Source organism: Schistocerca gregaria, chromosome 6, assembly GCF_023897955.1.
Source record: "Schistocerca gregaria isolate iqSchGreg1 chromosome 6, iqSchGreg1.2, whole genome shotgun sequence".
In the NCBI taxonomy this organism is placed as follows: Eukaryota; Metazoa; Arthropoda; class Insecta; order Orthoptera; family Acrididae; genus Schistocerca; species Schistocerca gregaria.
In genome coordinates this window covers 182,460,631-182,483,576 of record NC_064925.1, presented here as the reverse complement: position 1 = coordinate 182,483,576, position 22,946 = coordinate 182,460,631, and the positions used below count along the sequence as shown (strand labels likewise).

At 45.8% G+C, this 22,946-nt stretch overlaps 7 non-coding genes across 7 annotated transcripts; all 7 read left to right on the top strand.

Annotated features, from left to right (window-relative positions):
* Positions 1-1,212: 1,212 nt before the first annotated feature.
* Positions 1,213-1,319, top strand: LOC126279635 (U6 spliceosomal RNA). The gene has a single exon (XR_007551103.1). It is a non-coding gene; the product is annotated as a U6 spliceosomal RNA (small nuclear RNA).
* Positions 1,320-3,799: 2,480 nt separating this feature from the next.
* LOC126279326 (U6 spliceosomal RNA) lies at positions 3,800-3,906 on the top strand. Its single transcript, XR_007550810.1, has one exon. It is a non-coding gene; the product is annotated as a U6 spliceosomal RNA (small nuclear RNA).
* A 2,185-nt stretch (positions 3,907-6,091) lies between these two features.
* On the top strand, positions 6,092-6,198 carry LOC126279657 (U6 spliceosomal RNA). The gene has a single exon (XR_007551124.1). It is a non-coding gene; the product is annotated as a U6 spliceosomal RNA (small nuclear RNA).
* A 7,863-nt stretch (positions 6,199-14,061) lies between these two features.
* LOC126279646 (U6 spliceosomal RNA) lies at positions 14,062-14,168 on the top strand. The gene has a single exon (XR_007551113.1). It is a non-coding gene; the product is annotated as a U6 spliceosomal RNA (small nuclear RNA).
* A 2,477-nt stretch (positions 14,169-16,645) lies between these two features.
* On the top strand, positions 16,646-16,752 carry LOC126279731 (U6 spliceosomal RNA). Its single transcript, XR_007551195.1, has one exon. It is a non-coding gene; the product is annotated as a U6 spliceosomal RNA (small nuclear RNA).
* A 2,491-nt stretch (positions 16,753-19,243) lies between these two features.
* LOC126279323 (U6 spliceosomal RNA) lies at positions 19,244-19,350 on the top strand. The gene has a single exon (XR_007550807.1). It is a non-coding gene; the product is annotated as a U6 spliceosomal RNA (small nuclear RNA).
* A 2,494-nt stretch (positions 19,351-21,844) lies between these two features.
* Positions 21,845-21,951, top strand: LOC126279314 (U6 spliceosomal RNA). Its single transcript, XR_007550799.1, has one exon. It is a non-coding gene; the product is annotated as a U6 spliceosomal RNA (small nuclear RNA).
* Positions 21,952-22,946: the final 995 nt, after the last annotated feature.

Genomic DNA, 22,946 nt, shown 5'->3' with positions numbered 1-22,946 from the left:
CAGATACAGAGCCAGTCAAGACACAAAACACTAGCAAGCTTCAAGATTTCAGGAATAGACAACTACATCACAAACCAGTTTGTGTCACATGACACCAGTAGCTACTCAGTTATTAACTGCTTTCAAATACTAAATCTATCACTCTTTGTTCTGCACTAGCAATTCTTCCTGCAATAACAACATTCACCAACCTGGATTACAGCTGATTGACATTTCACAGGAACATAACTACAGCTACTAACACAATGCTAACCTGGTTTCTCTTACCACATGTCCCCTCGATATTTTAGGCTCATTCACACACCTCAATCACAGTGTTTCACTGTTGTCAAGTAGACCTGCCCTGTGTACACCTGGATCAACACAAATATATCACCTGGTATTGTACTGAAAATGGAACTATGTCCATCATTCCTACTACTATCTCACACAAGTCGCATTAACCCATCCATGCCCTGGTAATGACCTACACTGCTGTGTTTCAAAGTGTGCAATACGAATGCTGTTTTTAATGGTTCGTGAGGCTACTGTGTCTCTTCTTGCAGTCACTATTGTCTTCTGGCGCCATTGGATGAATAGAACCATGCTTGGTCTCTGTGGAGTTCCTCAGTAATTTACATGGTCACAGGCTGTGTCTTCTTGTGTTGTACTTGATGTGTGAGTTAAAAGTTGCATTGCATATGAGCACTCTGTAATTAAATCGATAGGTATCGTAAGAAAGTACCACTGCAAGAGTAATGCAATTTGTGTTAGCAGTGAAGACAGTTTCGCAAAAATATTCGCTTGTTTTGAGAGTCTTGAAGATCTGCTACCTGCTCCAGTCAGAGTCATTTATCCCACACATTAGAGAAGTGTGTTTCATACGTATGCCTATAAGACACTAAACTCGGGATGTGAGAACATGGCGACAATAGCTGCCAACACGTCTTGCTGCCGCCTAGCGGCAGCTGTGTGAAGCTGCTGCTGCTCTGGGTGGATGGTGCGAGAGAAAACGACTCTACGATCTAAGTTTTACACCCAAAACTGCCAAATCTACAGTTGACACAGCTGCCACTTACTAAGAACGACACCTCGCAGTAATTAGTTCACAAATTAGCACTCGGCAGGCAGGCCTTGTGTTCCTCGCGAGAGCTGTGTAAACCCACGTCCAAGCAGAACCATGTTTGACGCGACGCCATAACTATATATACAATTTCAGAGGGCTCCTCGAATGTACTCGCTTCGGCGGTACATATACTAAAATTGGAACGATACAGAGAAGATTAGCATGGCCCCTGCGCAAGGATGACACGCAAAAACGTGAAGCGTTCCACATTTTTTTTCGCAATCTCACTCTCTCATGCCTCACATCAGCTGCTAATACCATCAGCCAACTACACAAGTTTCCCTTCATATCTGCACCCACTTGTCACAAACTATGCTCTCCATTTACGCAGTTCTCCTCCACTTTCTTTCATTCACAACAGAACATGACAAAACTGGCAATAAACCTATCCCTTACATCAGCAATGCACATCTAAAATGTCACTCTAATAACAAGTCAGTAAGCACACCAAAACCACAAGTACATGTCACTAGCACCCCTTCAACACAAATCACAGCCAGGCTAAGCCTAGCACAGGCAAAAGCCTCTTCTCTTCCTCAGTATCACACTCAGCTGTCACAGCATCTCTTGCTACTGTCTCAATCATGTCATTTCATAACACACACCTACTGCCACACACAACATTTGGAAACCTTACACCAACTTTACACAAGATAGCTGCATGTTCCAAGTCTTTCTCACTCACATACTTTCACTTAGACTACTGCTTAAATACACTCTACCGCTTTAAAATTAGTTTGCATTACCTAATATTTATTTTTCTCTAACGCCTACAAAGCTTCTGGTGCCTGTAAGCCACTATCACAGACTGTCTGCACAGAGACCCACAATATTTATCTTTATTCATCTTCATGGCTGCAGCTGATGCCATAATTGTTTCAGCAGCATAAACAAACATGTGAAGGAAGGTGTATCTTTCATCATTAAGTGTGCAAGCTACCCCTTTACAGGAAGTTTATTTAACATTATGTTTCAAGTAACTTTCCTAGTGGCCTTGCTATCCAGCTGCAGCCTCATAATACAGACTGCAGGTGACACCTCATCAGGTTCTTAACTGAAGCATATTTGCCTGTGTAATAAGCCACTGCCCTTCACTTAAAAACCAACTATTACTGCAAATCTGTGGTGCATCAGCATGTCATATACAAATTTCACTGGTGTGACCCACAAAGTATTTCCCCACATGTCTGGCAATCTGCCAGTACATACAGTTACCTAAATAAATTCCAAAAGTGTCAGCCAGTGAATACCACAACACTGAAGTGTTTAGACAGCAGACCAGTATGCTAATATTAACATATAGCATTTAGATGTGAGACTCTACTATTTTGACAGCACTTTGAATCCCATCAATGTGATACAAGTCGATGGTGTTCACAATTGCAGCTGATGCACCTCTCATCCTGTGTCTAGGAGAAAGATTGGACAAACTCTGCATGCAATATTCATCATGTTACATACACAGAAGCTCTACCACATAAGCAGATACAGAGCCAGTCAAGACACAAAACACTAGCAAGCTTCAAGATTTCAGGAATAGACAACTACATCACAAACCAGTTTGTGTCACATGACACCAGTAGCTACTCAGTTATTAACTGCTTTCAAATACTAAATCTATCACTCTTTGTTCTGCACTAGCAATTCTTCCTGCAATAACAACATTCACCAACCTGGATTACAGCTGATTGACATTTCACAGGAACATAACTACAGCTACTAACACAATGCTAACCTGGTTTCTCTTACCACATGTCCCCTCGATATTTTAGGCTCATTCACACACCTCAATCACAGTGTTTCACTGTTGTCAAGTAGACCTGCCCTGTGTACACCTGGATCAACACAAATATATCACCTGGTATTGTACTGAAAATGGAACTATGTCCATCATTCCTACTACTATCTCACACAAGTCGCATTAACCCATCCATGCCCTGGTAATGACCTACACTGCTGTGTTTCAAAGTGTGCAATACGAATGCTGTTTTTAATGGTTCGTGAGGCTACTGTGTCTCTTCTTGCAGTCACTATTGTCTTCTGGCGCCATTGGATGAATAGAACCATGCTTGGTCTCTGTGGAGTTCCTCAGTAATTTACATGGTCACAGGCTGTGTCTTCTTGTGTTGTACTTGATGTGTGAGTTAAAAGTTGCATTGCATATGAGCACTCTGTAATTAAATCGATAGGTATCGTAAGAAAGTACCACTGCAAGAGTAATGCAATTTGTGTTAGCAGTGAAGACAGTTTCGCAAAAATATTCGCTTGTTTTGAGAGTCTTGAAGATCTGCTACCTGCTCCAGTCAGAGTCATTTATCCCACACATTAGAGAAGTGTGTTTCATACGTATGCCTATAAGACACTAAACTCGGGATGTGAGAACATGGCGACAATAGCTGCCAACACGTCTTGCTGCCGCCTAGCGGCAGCTGTGTGAAGCTGCTGCTGCTCTGGGTGGATGGTGCGAGAGAAAACGACTCTACGATCTAAGTTTTACACCCAAAACTGCCAAATCTACAGTTGACACAGCTGCCACTTACTAAGAACGACACCTCGCAGTAATTAGTTCACAAATTAGCACTCGGCAGGCAGGCCTTGTGTTCCTCGCCAGAGCTGTGTAAACCCAAGTCCAAGCAGAACCATGTTTGACGCGACGCCATAACTATATATACAATTTCAGAGGGCTCCTCGAATGTACTCGCTTCGGCGGTACATATACTAAAATTGGAACGATACAGAGAAGATTAGCATGGCCCCTGCGCAAGGATGACACGCAAAATCGTGAAGCGTTCCACATTTTTTTTTTTTTTTCGCAAACTCATTCTCTCATGCCTCACATCAGCTGCTAATACCATCAGCCAACTACACAAGTTTCGCTTCATATCTGCACCCACTTATCAAAAACTATGCTCTCCATTTACGCAGTTCTCCTCCACGTTCTTTCATTCACAACAGAACATGACAAAACTGGCAATAAACCTATCCATTACATCACCAATGCACATCTAAAATGTCACTCTAATAACAAGTCAGCAAGCACACCAAAACCACAAGTACATGTCACTAGCACCCCTTCAACACAAATCACAGCCAGGCTAAGCCTAGCACAGGAAAAAGCCTCTTCTCTTCCTCAGTATCACACTCAGCTGTCACAGCATCTCTTGCTACTGTCTCAATCATGTCATTTCATAACACACACCTACTGCCACACACAACATTTGGAAACCTTACACCAACTTTACACAAGATAGCTGCATGTTCCAAATCTTTCTCACTCACATACTTTCACTTAGACTACTGCTTAAATACACTCTAGCGCTCTAAAATTAGCTTGCATTACCTAATATTTATTTCTCTCTAACGCTTACAAAGCTTCTGGTGCCTGTAAGCCACTATCACATACTGTCTGCACACAGACCCACAATATTTATCTTTATTCATCTTCATGGCTGCAGCTGATGCCATAATTGTTTGAGCAGCATAAACAAACATGTGAAGGAAGGTGTATCTTTCATCATTAAGTGTGCAAGCTACCCCTTTACAGGAAGTTTATTTAACATTATGTTTCAAGTAACTTTCCTAGTGGCCTTGCTATCCAGCTGCAGCCTCATAATACAGACTGCAGGTGACACCTCATCAGGTTCTTAACTGAAGCATATTTGCCTGTGTAATAAGCCACTGCCCTTCACCTAAAAACCAACTATTACTGCAAATCTGTGGTGCATCAGCATGTCATATACAAATTTCACTGGTGTGACCCACAAAGTATTTCCCCATATGTCTGGCAATCTGCCATTACATACAGTTACCTAAATAAATTCCAAAAGTGTCAGCCAATGAATACCACAACACTGAAGTGTTTAGACAGCAGACCAGTATGCTAATATTAACATATAGCATTTAGATGTGAGACTCTACTATTTTGACAGCACTTTGAATCCCATCAATGTGATACAAGTCGATGGTGTTCACAATTGCAGCTGATGCACCTCTCATCCTGTATCTAGGAGAAAGATTGGACAAACTCTGCATGCAATATTCATCATGTTACATACACAGAAGCTCTACCACATAAGCAGATACAGAGCCAGTCAAGACACAAAACACTAGCAAGCTTCAAGATTTCAGGAATAGACAACTACATCACAAACCAGTTTGTGTCACATGACACCAGTAGCTACTCAGTTATTAACTGCTTACAAATACTAAATCTATCACTCTTTGTTTTGCACTAGCAATTCTTCCTGCAATAACAACATTCACCAACCTGGATTACAGCTGATTGACATTTCACAGGAACATAACTACAGCTACTAACACAATGCTAACCTGGTTTCTCTTACCACATGTCCCCACGATATTTTAGGCTCATTCACACACCTCAATCACAGTGTTTCACTGTTGTCAAGTAGACCTGCCCTGTGTACACCTGGATCAACACAAACATATCACCTGGTATGGTACTGAAAACGGACCTATGTCCATCATTCCTACTTCTATCTCACACAAGTCGCATTAACCCATCCATGCCCTAGCAATGACCTACACTGCTGTGTTTCAAAGAGTGCAATATGAATGCTGTTTTTAATGGTTCGTGAGGCTACTGTGTCTCTTCTTGCAATCACTATTGTCTTCTGGCGCCATTGGATGAATAGAACCATGCTTGGTCTCTGTGGAGTTCCTCAGTAATTTACATGGTCACAGACTGAGTCTTCTTGTGTTGTACTAGACGTGTGAGTTAAAAGTTGCATTGCATATGAGCACTCTGTAATTAAATCGATAGGTATCGTAAGAAAGTACCACTGCAAGAGTAATGCAATTTGTGTTAGCAGTGACTAAGAACGACACCTCGCATTAATTAGTTCACAAATTATCACTCGGCAGGCCTTGTGTTCCTCGCCAGAGCTGTGTAAACCTACGTCCAAGCCGAACCATGTTTGACGCGACGCCATAACTATATATACTATTTCAGAGGTCTCCTCGAATGTACTCGCTTCGGCGGTACATATACTAAAATTGGAACGATACAGAGAAGATTAGCACGGCCCCTGCGCAAGGATGACACGCAAAATCGTGAAGCGTTCCACATTTTTTTTCGCAATCTCGCTCTCTCATGCCTCACATCAGCTGCTAATACCATCAGCCAACTACACAAGTTTCGCTTCATATCTGCACCCACTTGTCACAAACTATGCTCTCCATTTACGCAGTTCTCCTCCACTTTCTTTCATTCACAACAGAACATGGCAAAACTGGCAATAAACCTATCCCTTACATCAGCAATGCACATCTAAAATGTCACTCTAATAACAAGTCAGTAAGCACACCAAAACCACAAGTACATGTCACTAGCACCCCTTCAACACAAATCACAGCCAGGCTAAGCCTAGCACAGGCAAAAGCCTCTTCTCTTCCTCAGTATCACACTCAGCTGTCACAGCATCTCTTCCTACTGTCTCAATCATGTCATTTCATAACACACACCTACTGCCACACACAACATTTGGAAACCTTACACCAACTTTACACAATATAGCTGCATGTTCCAAATCTTTCTCACTCACATACTTTCACTTAGACTACTGCTTAAATACACTCTAGCGCTCTAAAATTAGCTTGCATTACCTAATATTTATTTTTCTTTAACGCCTACAAAGCTTCTGGTGCCTGTAAGCCACTATCACATACTGTCTGCACACAGACCCACAATATTTATCTTTATTCATCTTCATGGCTGCAGCTGATGCCATAATTGTGTCAGCAGCATAAAGAATGATGTGAAGGAAGATGTATCTTTAATCATTAAGTGTGCAAGCTACCCCTTTACAGGAAGTTTATTTAACATTATGTTTCAATTAACTTTCCTAGTGGCCTTGCTATCCAGCTGCAGCCTCATAATGCAGACTGCAGGTGACACCTCATAAGGTTCTTAACTGAAGCATATCTGCCTGTGTAATAAGCCACTGCCCTTCACCTAAAAACCAACTATTACTGCAAATCTGTGGTGCATCAGCATGTCACGTACAAGTTTCACTGGTGTGACCCACAAATTATTTTCCCACATATCTGCCATTACATACAGTTACCTAAATAAATTCCAAAAGTGTCAGCCGAATGAATACCACAACACTGAAGTGTTTAGACAGCAGACCAGTATGCTAATATTAACATATAGCATTTAGATGTGAGACTCTACTATTTTGACAGCACTTTGTATCCCATCTATGTGATACAAGTCGATGGCGTTCACAATTGCAGCTGATGCACCTCTCATCCTGTGTCTAGGAGAAAGATTGGACAAACTCTGCATGCAATATTCATCATGTTACATACACAGAAGCTATACCACATAAGCAGATACAGAGCCAGTCAAGAAACAAAACACTAGAAAGCTTCAAGATTTCAGGAATAGACAACTACATCACAAACCAGTTTGTGTCACATGACACCAGTAGCTACTCAGTTACTATCTGCATTCAAATACTATATCTATCACTCTTTGTTTTGCACTAGCAATTCTTCCTGCAATAACAACATTCACCAACCTGGATTACAGCTGATTGACATTTCACAGGAACATAACTACAGCTACTAACACAATGCTAACCTGGTATCTCTTACCACATGTCCCCTCGATAGTTTAGGCTCATTCACACAGCTCAATCACAGTGTTTCACTGTTGTCAAGTAGACCTGTCCTGTGTACACCTTTATCAACACAAACATATCACCTGGTATTGTACTGAAAACGGAACTATGTCCATCATTCCTACTACTATCTCACACAAGTCGCATTAACCCATCCATACCCTAGTAATGACCTACACTGCTGTGTTTCAAAGTGTGCAATATGAATGCTGTTTTTAATGGTTCGTGAGGCTACTGTGTCTCTTCTTGCAGTCACTACTGTCTTCTGGCGCCATTGGATGAATAGAACCATGCTTGGTCTCTGTGGAGTTCCTCAGTAATTTACATGGTCACAGGCTGTGTCTTTTTTTTTCTTTATTGTTATTTTATACCTATACATAGGTAGGCCAGCAGCAGCGTAACTAAGCCGCTCTTCGGCCACAGACATGGACATAGTACAAGCAGTAAGAGGTACAAAGAGACATGGAGGTTAAAAAACAGTAGACAAACAGAGTAAAATAACAGAAGCCGTTCACTGTGGAGCAGTCAAGTTAAATGCGATTCACACAGCACATAATGGAGAGATACAAAGTAGCACACGTGAACGATGGAGCAGCTAACAAGAGCCACGGATGCACTAACTGGACGACAAAACACATAAGCACTGCGGCGACAATCTCCGGCGGTTGGTGATGCACTTGTCACACGAGTAGGCCGGGGACCTGCCAGTGGGAAGGGGCGAGGGTAGGAGGGAATGGGGGAGGGGTTGATGCCAATGGGGAGAGGATGGGAGAGGGAGGGGTGGTGTGTGGAAGCCCAGGGAGAGGGGGAGGGGAGGGAAGGAGGGAGGGAGAGAAGGGAGAGAGGGTGCCCACAGGATAAGGAGAGGAGAGGGAAGGCAAGGCTCAAAGTTGGTAGGAGGGGTTGATGGAGGGGAGGAGGTCATCATCCGGGAGGGGGAGTTGGCGGAAGCCACCTTGGGAGAGGGTGTGGACAGTGTGAAGATGGAGAGCAGGTGGGATACAGGAGTACAGGCGCGGCAGCGGGTTGGGGTGGGAGAGGATGGGAGAGACAAGCGGGTGGGGAGGATCAAGCTTGCGGGAGGTGTAGAGGATCCGTATCCGTTCGAGGAAAAGGAGGAGGTGTGGGAAGGGGATGAGGTCATAGAGGATCCGCGTGGGGGAAGGGAGGCGGATGCGATAGGCGAGGCGGAGTGCATGGCGTTCAAGGATTTGAAGGGATTGGTAAAAGGTAGGAGGGGCGGAGATCCAGGCGGGATGGGCATAACAAAGGATAGGACGGATGAGGGATTTATAGGTGTGGAGGACAGTGGACGGATCCAGACCCCATGTGCGGCCAGAAAGGAGCTTGAGGAGGCGGAGTCGGGAGCGTGCCTTGGCTTGGATTGTCCGGAGATGAGGGGTCCAGGAGAGGCGATGATCAAGGGTGACGCCTAGGTACTTGAGGGTGGGGGTGAGGTTAATAGGACGGCCATAAATGGTAAGATAGAAATCAAGGAGACGGAAGGAAGGGGTGGTTTTGCCGACGATGATTGCGTGGGTCTTGGAAGAATTGACCTTGAGCAACCACTGGTTACACCAAGAGGTGAACCGGTCAAGATGGGATTGGAGAAGGTGCTGGGAGCGTTGCAGGGTGGGGGCGAGGGCAAGGAAGGCGGTGTCATCGGCGTACTGGAGAAGGTGTAGGGGGGGTGCAGGCGGAGGCATGTCTGCCGTATAAAGAAGGTAAAGAAGAGGGGAAAGGACGGAGCCTTAGGGCACACCAGCGAAGGGGTAGAAGGTGTAGGAATCCGTGTTGTGGATGGTGACATAGGAAGGACGGTGGGAAATGAGGGAGGCGACCAGACGGATGTAGTTGATGGGAAGGGCAAAGGTTTGGAGCTTGAAGAGGAGACCAGAATGCCATACACGGTCATATGCGCGTTCAAGGTCGAGGGAGAGGAAGATGGCAGAGCGACGGGAGTTGAGTTGTTCTGAGAGGAGGTGAGTGAGGTGAAGGAGAAGGTCATCGGCAGAGAAGGATGGCCAAAAGCCACATTGGGTGGAGGGAAGGAAACAGTGCTGGTGGAGATGCTGGTGGATGCGGCGGGTAAAAATGGATTCCAGGACCTTTGCTGAAGACCAAGGTAAGGCTTATAGGACGGTAGGAGGAGACAGCGGAAGGTGGTTTATCAGGTTTGAGGAACATCAGGATCCAGGAGGTTTTCCACAGGTCGGGGTAGAAGCCGGTGGACAAGACCACATTGTACAGTGTGGCCAGGGTGGAGAGGAAGGAGGCGGGAGCTTCACGGAGGTGACGGTAAGTAACACAGTCGTGACCAGGAGCGGTGTTGCGTTTGGTGCGGAGTACAGCTAGGATGTCTTGGGTAGTGATAGGGGTATTGAGTTTGGTGTGTGTAATGTTTTCCAAGTATTGGAAGCCAGGAGCGAGTGGAGCGACAGAGGTGTCAGTTCGATCGCGGACATCGGGGAAGAGGGAATAATCGAACTGGGGATCGTCAGGGATGGTAAAGTTATCCGTGAGGTAGGAGGCAAAATGGTTGGCCTTACTAAGGGTGTGAGGAAAGGAACGGTCATTATGGAGGAGAGGATAGTAAGGGGGGGGGGGGTTTAGATCCGGTAAGGCGGCGGAAGGCAGACCAGTACTTGGACGAGTTAAGAGGTAGGGTAGCATTAAGACGGGTGCATGTCTGTCGCCAGTCCGGGCGTTTCTTAGCCACGAGCAAGTTCCGGATGTGTCTCTGGAGTTGCCGGTGGCGTCGTAGTGTGTCCCGGTCACGCGTGTGAAGGAAGGCACGGTAAAGACGACGGGATTCTCGAAGGAGGAGAACGGCCTGTGGGGGTAAAGTGGGACGGTGCGGGTGGATAGCGATGGTAGGGATGTGGGCCTCCACGGCCTCAGACAAGGTCTGCTGGAGAAAGGACGTGGCATGGGTGATGTCATCAGGTTGGTGGTAGGTGAGGGGGTGGCTATCGATTCGGGCAGTAAGGGTATCCCGGTAGGCATTCCAGTCGGCACGGGAGTAATCATGGACATACCTGGGGGGTGGGTCAAGGCGAGGGTCGGGACGGGGGCGACGACCGTCAGATATGGTAAGGAGGACAGGGAGATGGTCACTGCCAATAGGATCAAGGACGTCCACCGCTATGCGGCCAAGGAGGTTTGGGGAGGCCAGGACAACATCAGGAGTGGTATTGGATTCAGGGCGGGTGTGTTGGGGAAGAGGAAGGACATCTCCTTGGAGGGTGGCGAGGAACCAATGCCACCGCTGTAGCTGGGCAGCGGAGCAACTATGGATGTTAAGGTCGGCGGCAATCACGTAGGAGGAGAAGGTACGGTCGATGTGGGAAAGGAAGTCGAAAGGAATAGGGGCAGTGGAGCGGACATAAATGGTGGCACAGGTAATGGTGAGGCCGGGGAAGAAGAGGCTGAGGATCAGATGTTCTGTGGGGTCAGGAAGGAGGGGTTGGAGCCGAACAGGGATCTGGCGGTGGTGGCCAATGGCGACTCCACCACGCGCTATTGGGAGGGGATTGTCGGAGCGATGAAGCAGGTAGGGGGAGGTGTGGACGGTGATGTGGGGCTGGAGAAAGGTTTTGTTCAGGAGGAAGGCATCCACACGGTGGGTCGTGAGTGTATGCAGAAGGAGGTTCTTGTTGGCAGGAAGGGAGCGGATGTTATTGAACAAGATACGGTGCTGTCGCGCGATGATGGGAATTTAGACGAGGGTGTCAAGACGGGAGAAGGTGAAGTGGGCCTGGTTATGGGTGTCATAGGTATTGAGATGGAACACGGAGCGTGCGGCGAGGGATATCTGCTGGAGGGTGTGGGGGCGCTGAAAAGGATGGACGTTTTGGAGGACAATGGTGACAAAGCGGATGATGTCCTCGGCAGTGGGGGGGGGGATGAAGGGAGTTACCAGGGGGGGTAGGGTCATCCAGATGGCGGACAGGGACGGTGAGTTCAGGAGTGGAAGGAGCTGGTCGAGCCTTGCATTTCTGGGAGTATGTGGGGTGAGGGAGGTTACAGGTGTTGCAGGATGGAGGGGAGGGGACTGAAGGTTGGGGCACTGCCGGAGGAAGTGCGCTTGCTTGCAGTGCGGGCAGACAGGGGCCTCGAGGCACTCAGATGTTGGGTGTGCATTATAGCACAGGCACCTCTGGCATCGGATGGACTGGGGAGGGGAGCGGGAAGGGTCGACCTTGTAGCGGCGGTTGAAGAGGAGGGCACCCTCCTTAAGGAGAAGGTCGATCGAAGGAGCGTGCTCAGAAAAAACCCGCATAAGGCGGGTGGGGCCGGCAGGGTTGTGGATCCGGCGAACGGCACGAACATCGAGGTAGGGATGCGCCTTAAGCTCTGCCAACACCTCCTCCTCCGTGATCGTCGGACTAAGCCGAGTGATCACGGCGGTGAGGGTTGGCGGGCGACGCGGGGGTTGAGGTTGACGGGAGGAGGAAGGGGAAGGAGCAGGGGCGAGAGAGGCATTGGGGCTGAAGCGGGTAATGGGGATGCGGGATAGGATGTCGGTGTGGAGGGTGGGGCTAGAGGAGGTGATAAGGACGGAGTCCCTACGGGGGGTGAGAAGGGAGATAGGGGTGCCAGGAAAGTGCTGGCAGAGGAGCAAGGTGAGGTTGCGGGCCTCCAGGAGAGAGGGATCTGGATGGGAAAGGAGGTATCTGTAGGAGGGGGTGGTAGAGGAAGCGGTAGAAGGGGCGGGCGGGGAGACATCCATGGCATCTTTGGGGGGGGGAGGGGGAAGGGGCTGTGATTTCTTGGGAGTGGAGTAGGCAGGGGTTCCACTTGGACGTTTTACAGGATGGGAAGAGGGGCGGGATACAGGAGCAACCGGGAGATGGTGGGAGGAGGCAGGTCCCGGCAGTGGTGCTGGGGCCGGTGCTGCAGATGATGCAGGTGCGGGCGCAGGTGCTGGTGCTGGTGCTAGTGAAGGTGCGGCATGGGTGGTGGCTCTCCGAGCCACAACCCTGGCGGGGGCTGCATGAGCGGATGAAGCGGCGTGGGGGAGTGGAGGGAAGGGGTCAGGTGAAGTGCCTGGGGGAGAAGGAGTGACAAAGGGAGCTGGGGAGGGAAGGGTGAGGAGGGGTGGGATGTAGGGGGCGGGGGGTGTTTGAGCACACCAAGTAATAGTGGTGGCAGCTGCTGAGGGGGAGGTGTAAGTTATGGCTGTGATAGTTGCGGTGGTGGTAGGGGTGGTCATGGTGAAATGAAACAACTGAACGGGATGAGGGAAAAAGAAACACCAAGGATGACAGATAACGAAGACAAAGATGAAGATGAACACTACACTACACTGCACAAGTCCAGGAAGGCGAAGACGGCGGCGGCGGCTGCTGATGCGACGGCGGGGAGCAGGGTCCGGGGCCCCGCCCTGCTGCTGCGGCGGCGGAGGAGGACGGGCTCGGCGGCGGGCTGGCGGAGGCGGCGGCGATGATGACGAACGGGGCACACTGCGTCAGCCGGCAACGAGAACGGCGAGCAGGAAGGGCTGCACCGGCGACAGGAGTCACGCTGCGGGGGCAGCGGCTGCTGCTGCTGCTGCTGACACTGGTGCCTGCACTGCCGGAACTGTTGGAACTGCTGGAACCGCTGGAACTGCGACGGGAACCGCTACTGGACTGCTGCTGCTGCTGCTGCTGCTCTGACAAATTAAGAGTGGTTGGACAATTTAAATAAAGCGCAAATGTAATTTCAAGCACTCAACACTTGATGGGGCTGTGTCTTCTTGTGTTGTACTTGATGTGTGAGTTAAAAGTTGCATTGCATATGAGCACTTTGTAATTAAATCGATTAGTATCGCAAGAAAGTACCACTGCAAGAGTAATGCAATTTCTGTTAGCAGTGAAAACAGTTTCGCCAAAATATTCGCTTGTTTTGAGAGTCTTGAAGACCTGCTACCTGCTCCAGTCAGAGTCATTTATCCCACACATTAGAGAAGTGTGTTTCATACGTATGCCTATAAGACACTAAACTCGGGATGTGAGAACATGGCGACAATAGCTGCCAACACGTCTTGCTGCCGCCTAGCGGCAGCTGTGTGAAACTGCTGCTGCTCTGGGTGGATGGTGCGAGAGCAAACGACTCTACGATCTAAGTTTTACACCGAAAACTGCCAAATCTACAGTTGACAGAGCTGCCACTTACTAAGAACGACACCTCGCAGTAATTAGTTCACAAATTAGCACTCGGCAGGCCTTGTGTTCCTCGCCAGAGCTGTGTAAACCTACGTCCAAGCCGAACCATGTTTGACGCGACGCCATAACTATATATACAATTTCAGAGGGCTCCTCGAATGTGCTCGCTTCGGCGGTACATATACTAAAATTGGAACGATACAGAGAAGATTAGCATGGCCCCTGCACAAGGATGACACGCAAAATCGTGAAGCGTTCCACATTTTTTTTAGCAATCTCACTCTCTCATGCCTCACATCAGCCAACTACACAAGTTTCGCTTCATATCTGCACCCACTTGCCAGAAACTATGCTCTCCATTTACGCAGTTCTCCTCCACTTCCTTTCATTCACAACAGAACATGACAAAAATGGCAGTAAACCTAGCCCTTACATCACCAATGCACATCTAAAATGTCACTCTAATAACAAGTCAGCAAGCACACCAAAACCACAAGTACATGTCACTAGCACCCCTTCAACACAAATCACAGCCAGTCTAAGCCTGAGACTAAGGCTAAGCCTAGCACAGGCAAAAGCCTCTTCTCTTCCTCAGTATCACACTCAGCTGTCACAGCATCTCTTCCTACTGTCTCAATCATGTCATTTCATAACACACACCTACTGCCACACACAACAATTGGAAACCTTACACCAACTTTAAACAAGATAGCTGCATGTTATAAATCTTTCTTACTCAAATACTTTCACTTAGACTACTGCTTAAATACACTCTAGCGCTCCAAAATTAGCTTGCATTACCTAATATTTATTTTTCCCTAACGCCTACAATGCTTCTGGTGCCTGTAAGCCACTATCACATACTGTCTGCACACAGACTCACAATATTTATCTTTATTCATCTTCATGGCTGCAGCTGATGCCATAATTGTTTCAGCAGCATAAACAAACATGTGAAGGATGATGTATCTTTCATCATTAAGTGTGCAAGCTACCCCTTTACAGGAAGTTTATTTAACATTATGTTTCAAGTAACTTTCCGAGTGGCCTTGCTATCCAGCTGCAGCCTCATAATACAGACTGCAGGTGACACCTCATCAGGTTCTTAACTGCAGCATATCTGCCCGTGTAATAAGCCACTGCCCTTCACCTAAAAACCAACTATTACTGCAAATCTGTGGTGCATCAGCAGGTCATGTGCAAATTTCACTGGTGTGCCCCACAAAGTATTTTCCCACATGTCTGCCAATCTGCCATTACATAGTTACCTAAATCAATTCCAAAAGTGTCAGCCAATGAATACCACAACACTGAATTGTTTAGATAGCAGACCAGTATGCTAATATTAACATATAGCATTTAGATGTGAGACTCTACTATTTTGACAGCACTTTGAATCCCATCAATGTGATACAAGTCGATGGTGTTCACAATTGCAGCTGATGCACCTCTTATCCTGTGTCTAGGAGAAAGATTGGACAAACTCTGCATGCAATATTCATCATGTTACATACACAGAAGCTATATCACAGAAGCAGATACAGAGCCAGTCAAGACACAAAACACTAGCAAGCTTCAAGATTTCAGGAATAGACAACTACATCACAAACCAGTTTGTGTCACATGACACCAGTAGCTACTCAGTTATTAACTGCTTTCAAATACTAAATCTATCACTCTTTGTTTTGCACTAGCAATTCTTCCTGCAATAACATCATTCACCAACCTGGATTACAGCTGATTGACATTTCACAGGAACATAACTACAGCTACTAACACAGTGCTAACCTGGTTTCTCCTACCACATGTCCCCTCGATATTTTAGGCTCATTCACACACCTCAATCACAGTGTTTCACTGTTGTCAAGTAGACCTGCCCTGTGTACACCTGGATCAACACAAACATATCACCTGGTATTGTACTGAAAACGGAACTACGTCCATCATTCCTACTACTATCTCACACAAGTCGCATTAACCCATCCATGCCCTAGTAATAACCTACACTGCTGTGTTTCAAAGTGTGCAATGCGAATGCTGTATTTAATGGTTCGTGAGGCTACTGTGTCTCTTCTTGCAGTCACTATTGTCTTCTGGCGCCATTGGATGAATAGAACCATGCTTGGTCTCTGTGGAGTTCCTCAGTAATTTACATGGTCACAGGCTGCGCCTTCTTGTGTTGTACTTGATGTGTGAGTTAAAAGTTGCATTCCATATGAGCACTCTGTAATTAAATCGATTAGTATCGTAAGAAAGTACCACTGCAAGAGTAATGCAATTTGTGTTAGCAGTGAAGACAGTTTCGCCAAAATATTCGCTTGTTTTGAGAGTCTTGAAGACCTGCTACCTGCTCCAGTCAGAGTCATGTATCCCAAACGTTAGAGAAGTGTGTTTCATACGTATGCCTATAAGACACTAAACTCGGGATGTGAGAACATGGCGACAATAGCTGCCAACACGTCTTGCTGCCGCCTAGCGGCAGCTGTGTGAAACTGCTGCTGCTCTGGATGGATGGTGCGAGAGCAAACGACTCTACGATCTAAGTTTTGCACCCAAAACCGCCAAATCAACTGTTGACAGAGCTGCCACTTACTAAGAACGACACCTCGCAGTAATTAGTTCACAAATTAGCACTCGGCAGACCATGTGTTCCTCGCCAGAGCTGTGTAAACCTACGTCATAGGCGGAACGATGTTTGACGCGACGCCATAACTATATATACAATTTCAGAGGGCTCCTCGAATGTACTCGCTTCGGCGGTACATATACTAAAATTGGAACGATACAGAGAAGATTGTCATGGCCCCTGCGCAAGGATGACACGCAAAATCGTGAAGCGTTCCACATTTCTTTCGCCATCTCACTCTCTCATGCCTCACATCAGCTGCTAATACCATCAGCCAACTACACAAGTTTCGCTTCATATCTGCACCCACTTGTCACAAACTATGCTCTCCATTTACGCAGTTCTCCTCCACTTTCTTTCATTCACAACAGAACATGACAAAACTGGCAATAAACCTATCCCTTAAATCACCAATGCACATCTAAAATGTCACTCTAATAACAAGTCAACAAGCACACCAAAACCACAAGTACATGTCACTAGCACCCCTTCAACACAAATCACAGCCAGTCTAAGCCTGAGACTAAGGCTAAGCCTCGCAGAGGCAAAAGCCTCTTCTCTTCCTCAGTATCACACTCAGCTGTCACAGCATCTCTTCTTACTGTCTCAATCATGTCATTTCATAACACACACCTACTGCCACACACAACTTTTGGAAACCTTACACCAACTTTACACAAGATAGCTGCATGTTCCACATCTTTCTCACTCACATACTTTCACTTAGACTACTGCTTAAATACACTCTAGCGCTCTAAAATTAGCTTGCATTAGCTAATATTTATTTTTCTCTAACGCCTACAAAGCTACTGGTGCCTGTAAGCCACTATCACATACTGTCTGCACACAGACCCACAATATTTATCTTTATTCATCTTCATGGCTGCAGCTGATGCCATAATTGTTTCAGGAGCATAAACAAACATCTGAAGGAAGATGTATATTTAATCATTAAGTGTGCAAGCTACCCCTTAACAGGAAGTTTATTTAACATTATGTTTCAAGTAACTTTCCTAGTGGCCTTGCTATCCAGCTGCAGCCTCATAATGCAGACTGCAGGTGACACCTCAGCAGGTTCTTAACTGAAGCATAACTGCCTGTGTAATAAGCCACTGCCCTTCATTTAAAAACCAACTATTACTGCAAATCTGTGGTGCATCAGCATGTCATGGACAAATTTCACTGGTGTGACCCACAAAGTATTTTCCCACATGTCTGGCAATCTGCCATTACATACAGTTACCTAAATAAATTCCAAAAGTGTTAGCCAATGAATACCACAACACTGAAGTGTTTAGACAGCAGACCAGTATGCTAATATTAACATATAGCATTTAGATGTGAGACTACTATTTTGACAGCACTTTGAATCCCATCAATGTGATACAAGTCGATGGTGTTCACAATTGCAGCTGATGCACCTCTCATCCTGTGTCTAGGAGAAAGTTTGGACAAACTCTGCATGCAATATTCATCATGTTACATACACAGAAGCTCTACCACATAAGCAGATACAGAGCCAGTCAAGACACAAAACACTAGCAAGCTTCAAGATTTCAGGAATAGACAACTACATCACAAACCAGTTTGTGTCACATGACACCAGTAGCTACTCAGTTATTAACTGCTTTCAAATACTAAATCTATCACTCTTTGTTTTGCACTAGCAATTCTTCCTGCAATAACAACATTCACCAACCTGGATTACAGCTGATTGACATTTCACAGGAACATAACTAGAGCTACTAACACAATGCTAACCTGGTTTCTCTTACCACATGTCCCCTCGATATTTTAGGCTCATTCACACACCTCAATCACAGTGTTTTACTGTTGTCAAGTAGACCTGCCCTGTGTACACCTGGATCAACACAAACATATCACCTGGTATTGTACTGAAAACGGAACTATGTCCATCATTCCTACTACTATCTCACACAAGTCGCATTAACCCATCCATGCCCTAGTAATGAGCTACACTACTGTGTTTCAAAGTGTGCAATACGAATGCTGTTTTTAATGGTTCGTGCGGCTACTGTGTCTCTTCTTGCAGTCACTATTGTCTCCTGGCGCCATTGGATGAATAGAACCATGCTTGGTCTCTGTGGAGTTCCTCAGTAATTTACATGGTCACAGGCTGTGTCTTCTTGTGTTGTACTTGATGTGTGAGTTAAAAGTTGCATTGCATATGAGCACTCTGTAATTAAATCGATTAGTATCGTAAGAAAGTACCACTGCAAGAGTAATGCAATTTGTGTTAGCAGTGAAGACAGTTTCGCCAAAATATTCGCTTGTTTTGAGAGTCTTGAAGACCTGCTACCTGCTCAAGTCAGAGTCATTTATCCCACACATTAGAGAAGTGTGTTTCATACGTATGCCTATAAGACACTAAACTCGGGATGTGAGAACATGGCGACAATAGCTGCCAACACGTCTTGCTGCCGCCTAGCGGCAGCTGCGTGAAACTGCTGCTGCTCTGGGTGGATGGTGCGAGAGCAAACGACTCTACGATCTAAGTTTTACACCCAAAACTGCCAAATCTACAGTTGACAGAGCTGCCACTTACTAAGTACGACACCTCGCAGTAATTAGTTCACAAATTAGCACTCGGCAGGCCTTGTGTTCCTCGCCAGCGCTGTGTAAACCTACGTCCAAGCCGAACCATGTTTGACGCGACGCCATAATTATATATACAATTTCGGAGGGCGGCTCGAATGTACTCGCTTCGGTGGTACATATACTAAAATTGGAACGATACAGAGAAGATTAGCATGGCCCCTGCGCAAGGATGACACGCAAAATCGTGAAGCGTTCCACATTTTTTTTCGCAATCTCACCCTCTCATGCCTCACATCAGCTGCTAATACCATCAGCCAACTACACAAGTTTCGCTTCATATCTGCACCCCCTTGTCACAAACTATGCTCTCCATTTACGCAGTTCTCCTCCACTTTCTTTCATTCACAACAGAACATGACAAAACTGGCTATAAACCTATCCCTTACATCACCAATGCACATCTAAAATGTCACTCTAATAACAAGTCAGCAAGCACACCAAAACCACAAGTACATGTCACTAGCACCCCTTCAACACAAATCACAGCCAGTCTAAGCCTGAGACTAAGGCTAAGCCTCGCAGAGGCAAAAGCCTCTTCTCTTCCTCAGTATCACACTCAGCTGTCACAGCATCTCTTCTTACTGTCTCAATCATGTCATTTCATAACACACACCTACTGCCACACACAACTTTTGGAAATCTTACACCAACTTTACACAAGATAGCTGCATGTTCCACATCTTTATCACTCACATACTTTCACTTAGACTACTGCTTAAATACACTCTAGCGCTCTAAAATTAGCTTGCATTAGCTAATATTTATTTTTCTCTAACGCCTACAAAGCTTCTGGTGCCTGTAAGCCACTATCACATACTGTCTGCACACAGACCCACAATATTTATCTTTATTCATCTTCATGGCTGCAGCTGATGCCATAATTGTTTCAGGAGCATAAACAAACATCTGAAGGAAGATGTATCTTTAATCATTAAGTGTGCAAGCTACCCCTTAACAGGAAGTTTATTTAACATTATGTTTCAAGTAACTTTCCTAGTGGCCTTGCTATCCAGCTGCAGCCTCATAATGCAGACTGCAGGTGACACCTCAGCAGGTTCTTAACTGAAGCATGACTGCCTGTGTAATAAGCCACTGCCCTTCATTTAAAAACCAACTATTACTGCAAATCTGTGGTGCATCAGCATGTCATGGACAAATTTCACTGGTGTGACCCACAAAGTATTTTCCCACATGTCTGGCAATCTGCCATTACATACAGTTACCTAAATAAATTCCAAAAGTGTTAGCCAATGAATACCACAACACTGAAGTGTTTAGACAGCAGACCAGTATGCTAATATTAACATATAGCATTTAGATGTGAGACTCTACTATTTTGACAGCACTTTGAATCCCATCAATGTGATACAAGTCGATGGTGTTCACAATTGCAGCTGATGCACCTCTCATCCTGTGTCTAGGAGAAAGTTTGGACAAACTCTGCATGCAATATTCATCATGTTACATACACAGAAGCTCTACCACATAAGCAGATACAGAGCCAGTCAAGACACAAAACACTAGCAAGCTTCAAGATTTCAGGAATAGACAACTACATCACAAACCAGTTTGTGTCACATGACACCAGTAGCTACTCAGTTATTAACTGCTTTCAAATACTAAATCTATCACTCTTTGTTTTGCACTAGCAATTCTTCCTGCAATAACAACATTCACCAACCTGGATTACAGCTGATTGACATTTCACAGGAACATAACTAGAGCTACTAACACAATGCTAACCTGGTTTCTCTTACCACATGTCCCCTCGATATTTTAGGCTCATTCACACACCTCAATCACAGTGTTTTACTGTTGTCAAGTAGACCTGCCCTGTGTACACCTGGATCAACACAAACATATCACCTGGCATTGTACTGAAAACGGAACTATGTCCATCATTCCTACTACTATCTCACACAAGTCGCATTAACCCATCCATGCCCTAGTAATGAGCTACACTACTGTGTTTCAAAGTGTGCAATACGAATGCTGTTTTTAATGGTTTGTGAGGCTACTGTGTCTCTTCTTGCAGTCACTATTGTCTTCTGGCGCCATTGGATGAATAGAACCATGCTAGGTCTCTGTGGAGTTCCTCAGTAATTTACATGGTCACAGGCTGTGTCTTCTTGTGTTGTACTTGATGTGTGAGTTAAAAGTTGCATTGCATATGAGCACTTTGTAATTAAATCGATTAGTATCGTAAGAAAGTACCACTGCAAGAGTAATGCAATTTGTGTTAGCAGTGAAGACAGTTTCGCCAAAATATTCGCTTGTTTTGAGAGTCTTGAAGACCTGCTACCTGCTCAAGTCAGAGTCATTTATCCCACACATTAGAGAAGTGTGTTTCATACGTATGCCTATAAGACACTAAACTCGGGATGTGAGAACATGGCGACAATAGCTGCCAACACGTCTTGCTGCCGCCTAGCGGCAGCTGCGTGAAACTGCTGCTGCTCTGGGTGGATGGTGCGAGAGCAAACGACTCTACGATCTAAGTTTTACACCCAAAACTGCCAAATCTACAGTTGACAGAGCTGCCACTTACTAAGAACGACACCTCGCAGTAATTAGTTCACAAATTAGCACTCGGCAGGCCTTGTGTTCCTCGCCAGCGCTGTGTAAACCTACGTCCAAGCCGAACCATGTTTGACGCGACGCCATAATTATATATACAATTTCGGAGGGCGGCTCGAATGTACCCGCTTCGGCGGTACATATACTAAAATTGGAACGATACAGAGAAGATTAGCATGGCCCCTGCGCAAGGATGACACGCAAAATCGTGAAGCGTTCCACATTTTTTTTCGCAATCTCACCCTCTCATGCCTCACATCAGCTGCTAATACCATCAGCCAACTACACAAGTTTCGCTTCATATCTGCACCCCCTTGTCACAAACTATGCTCTCCATTTACGCAGTTCTCCTCCACTTTCTTTCATTCACAACAGAACATGACAAAACTGGCTATAAACCTATCCCTTACATCACCAATGCACATCTAAAATGTCACTCTAATAACAAGTCAGCAAGCACACCAAAACCACAAGTACATGTCACTAGCACCCCTTCAACACAAATCACAGCCAGTCTAAGCCTGACACTAAGGCTAAGCCCAGCACAGGCAATAGCCTCTTCTCCTCCTCAGTATCACAGCATCTCTCCCTACTGTCTCAATCATGTCATTTCATAACACACTCCTACTGCCATACACAACATTTGGAAACCTTACACCAACTTTACACAAGATAGCTGCATGTTCCAAATCTTTCTCACTCACATACTTTCACTTAGACTACTGCTTAAATACACTCTGGCGCTCTAAAATTAGCTTGCATTACCTAATATTTATTTTTCTCTAACGCCTACAAAGCTTCTGGTGCCTGTAAGCCACTATCACATACTGTCTGCACACAGACCCACAATATTTATCTTTATTCATCTTCATGGCTGCAGCTGATGCCATAATTGTTTCAGCAGCATAAACAAACATGTGAAGAAAGATGTATCTTTAATCATTCGATCCGAACTACATGTGGTGGGGTGGCAAAATTCAGACATTCAGACGGACACATAGGGCAGGTAACGGTTTCGCGTGCTGGAATGGGAATATGAACGGTTCGAATCTTTGAGCTCCTCTTTGAAATAACGCCCGAGGAGATTAACAACAAACTGAGTGACTATGGCGCCATTATCAGCAATGTCGCCGAAAAATGGTCTAGCTTGCACAAGTATCCAGTATTAAATGGAGTCAGGCAAGTTAAGATTGACATGCTGAAACATATCCCGTCGTATCTCT